Here is a 6,138-nt window from a genome sequence, read left to right on the forward strand (position 1 = left end):
TAAAGATAGTTAATGCATAGTAAAAGAGGCCTGTCTATCTATAAATAAAAGTCTAAATCCTTGGAAAAGAGGAAAGACTATAAAATCTCATGGTGGTGACATAATAAAGTGATGTCTACTTCGGCCACATCGTAAAGATATGAGTATGTGCTTGTAAAAGAAATTAATGAGATGTACTCATTCGTGAAAAAAAAAAAGTTGACCATATTAAAGAGAGGCACAATTACGAGTGGTTATGCTCGTGGATTCCATAATGGTAGACATGGTACAAGGAACCTTATAATTGTTTCTATATATGCATAAAAGTTATCAAGAAAATAAGTTGCTTGAAAAAGTTCTACCAATAAAAAGAAATGTCTATGTGGACATCGTTTCACTTATTGAAGTGTAACAAAAAAGAAGTTATTTTCTAGATCCAAATTCAAGGACATCCAAACTTTTAAAAGGTAGGTTCTAGTTTTAATGACCGATTACTCTAGGTACTTGGGAGAAACTAGGTGGAATGGGATACCTAGTGATGTGTGCTATGCCAATGTACGAGTAATCAAAAGGAGTTTACAAGGTTGAGGTTGTCTCATCCAAAAGAATTTCTCGAATGAGTCGATGGTCGAGAAGTAAAAGGAATTAGCCAAGGGAGTAAATGGTTACTTTACTCTTCATTGCTTATGGTATGCAAGGTCAATCAACTAGTAACATAAGGTACTGAAAGGGTAATAGAACAATATTATTTAGGAATTGTGTCTCACGAAAAGGAGGTTATCCGTAAGATTGGTTCTAGTTAGTGTATACAAGTGTGCACTAGAAAAAGGTTGATGGTAACTAGGTAAAGCTTTTGAGTGGTCGCATGACACTTGAGAAGTAAAAAAGAGCAATGAAAATATATTGTTTGTCCTCATGTTTAGCATCAACTAGAATAAAGTATTCATCTTAGAAGAAGGTGTTAAAACCAACCTCATTTCTCTAAGGGTAACATAACGTTCAACATCGTGTCAGATCTGTATGGTGTAATGACACTTACATGGACATTATTAGGTGATCTAAAAGAAAGAAATAAAAAAGGATACTCTCTCATAGAAAGAGAGTTTAAGGGCACATGAACAAGGAAGTAATATTCCTCTACTAAGGGAAGTGTTTCTCTAACTGAAATAATTATAAAAAAGAACTTATTCCAAGTTAAAGACTTATTTAAATTTGATTTTAAAAGGAATTTTTAAACAATATTTCTATTATGATTATAAGCATGGTCGAGTATACAAGAGTAAAATTACTCTCTTGAAAAGAGGTGAAGTATGAGACCTTAAAAAAGAAAAGGTTATCTTCTGAGATAGCAATAAGGTGCACCAAAGAGTTCAAGAGAACTCTGTTTCTTTTAAAAAGGAGAAAGGTTCTAATCTTTCTCCAAAGTATGGTTCTTGAAGGTTTTGAGATATTTGATGATACTTAAAAGTTTGAGTATGATCATACTTTAAGGGAAGGTTGGCATACTAAAAAACAAGTTACCCAATTGTGTTTTTGAGGATAAAAACTTTTCCTTCAAGGCAGAGGAACTGTTATGAGATTGACAGGAAACACTAAAAGGTAAGACTAGAAAAGATTATTTATATGTAAAAGATTGCATATAAATAAGGTTAAGGGGATTTCAAATAGGAAATACCTAAGTAATGGTTAGTAATAAGGTTTAGGAGATTTCAAATAGGAAATACCTAACTAATGGGTAATAGGCATTAAAGTTAAAATAAAAAGGGAAGTAGATGGTGCACAATGGAAGCCCAAGGGACACAGAAGTAGGTCAGCTCATTTCCTCCTCTCTCTCTTAAGGTCAGATTTGGCTTGAAGCCACTCATCTTGGAATTTCTTTCCCTTTTTTGATCAATTATTCCAATCTATTAACTTCATCTTACTTCTTATCTCTTCTTTCGACCCTAATTCTGGTAATCTGTTGCTTAATTCTCAAGAGGAAGGATTGAGATTATTTGATAGCAAAAGCCCAGACATTGACCAAGGATTTCCCCATGTTGAATTTTCTCACCTAGATTTGCTTGATGCCTCATTTGACAAAGGGGAGTTGGAAATTTTTGGGGTTAGAATGGAACCATCTTGCCCTCACACTATCAGAAGTCTTGTTTAGGCTTACTAGGATGGGTTTGTGGTCTGAGAGTAAGATGTTGGATAGAACCTTTAGTCTCCAGCTCAGATAGGAGTTGAGAAGGCAATTGGTCATGTAGCACCTGTCTAGTCTTGCCTTCCTATTAACTTGATCCCCTGTTCTACCATTGTACTAGGTAACGGAACAGGATTTATCTAGGTCAATGAGATCATGGAATCCTTTGCATTCAAGCCATATTTTCTTTTTTATGCCATGGATATTTCCACCTGTAAGATTCCTCCCCAGCCTCTCCAGATGTCCAGCATCTTCCCCTGTAATCAAATCCCTCTTCAGAAATATAAAAGATCTTGTTTCTCCCTGTTTTGACCTAGAGAGAGAAAATGTTTTAGAGAGAGATTATTCAGATTTTGAATATTTTTGGATGGAAAAATATCTCTTCTTATTAAAATAAGTTCCCCCGAAACAGAAGTTCAAAAATATTTTCAGAAGGTGCATTAGAAATCAAGTATAATATGTTCACAAGAGGCCTTACCCTAGGGGTCTAGATTTTCAAAAAATTTTAAATTAAGGTTTTGAGGGGCCAATCAGATTCATCCAAATGTGTGGAGAATCAGTTTGCTTGGTTAGGAGCTCACTTTTTCCTACAAATATAAGCCTCCCTCTTTGTTGAAGCTTAATAGTGTTTTATGCACTGTTACTCTACTCCTCCCAAGAGCCAAGAACTGTGAATTTCTTAATAATTCACTAGTTTTTGACCATTCCCTCTTCTAAAGAATTGGTGGCCACTCTTGTTGCAAACAAGAGTAGAACCTCCCCCTTTGTTGAAGCTTAATAGTGTTTTATGCACTGTTACTCTACTCCTCCCAAGAGCCAAGAACTGTGAATTTCTTAATAATTCACTAGTTTTTGACCATTCCCTCTTCTAAAGAATTGGTAGCGACTCTTGTTGCAAACAAGAGTAGAACCCTCAAACCATCAAGCCAAAGGAAAGCTCCCAGAATTCATGTAAGTTAGAAATCTTATATTTTTCTTTATTCTTTTAATGATTTTCTAAATTGTTTGTTATCCTAAAATGATAAACAGATGCTATGCCTTCTTGGAAAGGCTTTCCCCCCCTCTCTCATTCTTAAAATAAGCCCTTCTTTATCCTAGTTAAGTGATCTAATTGTTGGAATTAAACTTTTCATATTGTTTCTCTTAAAAGTGAGAATTGATTAGTTTAGAATGCTTTAAACCAATTGGGGATAATTCTTAAGTAGATTAAGGTTAGAAAAATTAAAAAATAGTCAGCCATACAAAGGAGGTTATGGCATAATTTTCTAAAATTTATGAAATAAATTTCATCTTTTATTAATCAAAAAGAGTAATCCCCATCGTTAGTGTATTCTAAAAGTGTCATTTTCATTCATGCATAGAAAGATGCATATTGATTTTTTTATTATTATAAAAGAGTGATTTTTAATATAATTAAATTCTATGCATAGAAAGATGCATATTGATTATTTTTCTTTATTATAAAAGAGTGTTTTTTAATAGAATTAAATTCTATGCATAGAAAGATATATATTGATTATTTTTTATTATAAAAGAGTGATTTTTAATAGAATTAAATTCTATGCATAGAAAGATGCATATTGATTATTTTTTTATTATAAAAGAGTTAATTTTAATAGAATTAAATTCTATGCATAGAAAGATGCATATTGATTATTTTTTATTTATAAAAGAGCGATTTTTAATAGAATTAAATTCTATGAATAGAAAGATGCATATTGATTATTTTTTATTTATAAAAGAGTGATTTTTAATAGAATTAAATTCTATGCATAGAAAGATGCATGTTGATTATTCTTTTATTATAAAATAGTGATTTTTAATAGAATTAAATTCTATGCATAGAAAGATGCATATTGATTATTTTTTATTATAAAAGAATGATTTTCAATAGAATAAAATTCTATGTATAGAAAGATGCATATTGATTATTATTTTTTTATAAAAGAATGATTTTAAATAGAATAAAATTCTATGTATAGAAAGATGCATATTGATTATTATTTTTTTATAAAAGAATGATTTTTAATAGAATAAAATTCTATGTATAGAAAGATGCATATTGATTAATTTTTTATTACAAAAGTGTTAATTTCATCAAAATGGATTTTATGCATACATAGATGCATAAAAGATTATTTTTTTTGATAAAAGTGTTATTTTCATCAAAATGGATTTTATGCATAAAAGAATAGTTTTTTTTTAAAGTATTATTTTCATCAAAATGGATTTTATGCATAAATAGATGCATAAAAGAATATTTTTTATTTCATCAAAATGGATTTTTATGCATAGATAGATGCATAAAAGAATATTTTTTTATTATAAAAGTGTTACTTTCATCAAAATGGATTTTTATGCATAGATAGATGCATAAAAGAATTTTTTTTATTATAAAAGTGTTACTTTCATCAAAATGGATTTTTATGCATAGATAGATGCATAAAAGAATATTTTTTTATTATAAAAATGTTACTTTCATCAAAATGGATTTTTGTGCATAGATAGATGCATAAAAGAATATTTTTAAAGTGTTACTTTCATTAAAATGAATTTTTATGAATAAATAGATGTATAAAAAAATTTATTGTAAAAGAGTTACTTTCACTAATATTGATTTTTATGCATAAAATGATGCATAAAAGAATTTTTTTTATTACAATAGTGTTGCTTTCACCAATATTGATTTTTATGCATAAAAGAAATTTTTTTATCAAAATAAGAGTTCACTTTAATCCTATGTTTAAACCCCATGAATATTGGAAAAATGAATAAGTAACCATTCCATGTAAAGCAGGCACAAAAAGATCTTAATACAAAAGTCTTAGACACAATTGGTGAGCCAATGCATTTGGAACATACTCAGATGCTTAAGTCTGGATCAAAGGAAGTGCCCTTCAAATTGCATGTAGACAATAACTTTGTATTGAATGTATGTAAGCTACAAGAAGCAATGGTAAAGTTCTATAGCATGTCTGTCAAAGAGTGCAGAGGTAAGCTTCAATTTATTTTGGAGCTTGATGAGAGTGAAGTCGTTAAGGGCCAAAAGCTTGAACGTGTTAGCTTGACACTAATGAATAGGGCATTGGATCCCAGGATCAATTCAAAATATCCAAAATATTTTAGTGAAATCGGAGAATGAAATATGGTGGCTTGCTGCATTTGAGATACCAAAGGAAAATTTTTTTTAACTTAATAGAGATACCAGATATTGTAAGATGGCAAAACAATGGTGAAGTTTTGCATGTCGATGGATTTGGTGAATACAATGTATAATGATATCTTGCTGGCGATTTGAAAACATTGAAATGTATGTTTAGTGTTTCAAATTCAGCATCAGCTGAGTTCCCTTGCTTATATTGCATGCAATCTAGAAAGAAAGGCAAGGATGGGAAGAAACAATGGATTACAAGGACAAAACAATGTGGTGTGCCAACATGTGACTAGTGTGTTCAAAGGAATGAAATGTTGGTGCCATTAGATCCTAAGTGGGCTCCTATTTTAGAAATACCCTTAACAAGGGTCCATTTTTGCACCTTGCATTACATAGTATGGATAATAGAGAAGTTGGTGTTTGAGTACGTGTGTTTTTGCCTACAAGATGCAGGCCTACTTCAGATGCTGATGCAACATGCGAGAAGGTAGAACAAGCCTTATCTGATGTTGGATTACACCGGGGCCAAGTAGAAATAAAAAAGGATGAGAAAAAGACAGGAAAGAGTGAAAATTTGCCATGCAAACGGTGTTTTGGGGGAGAGAAGGCTAGGAAATTCTTATCTCCACCACGAGATAAAGATGGTAAGTTGCTTGTAAAACAACCGAGGAAGTACGAAGCATGGAAAAAACTACACATGGCTACTTGATCAGAGCAATGGGGGACGAACGTGGATAGCAAAGAAAAATGTGTGGATTGCACTTGATAAATTGGATTAGTGTTTCAAATTCAGCATCAGCTGAGTTCCCTTGCTTATATTGCA

Source organism: Cibotium barometz, chromosome 58 (genome assembly GCF_041138505.1).
Source record: "Cibotium barometz isolate CiBa-2024 chromosome 58, ASM4113850v1, whole genome shotgun sequence".
Lineage (NCBI taxonomy): Eukaryota > Viridiplantae > Streptophyta > Polypodiopsida > Cyatheales > Cibotiaceae > Cibotium > Cibotium barometz.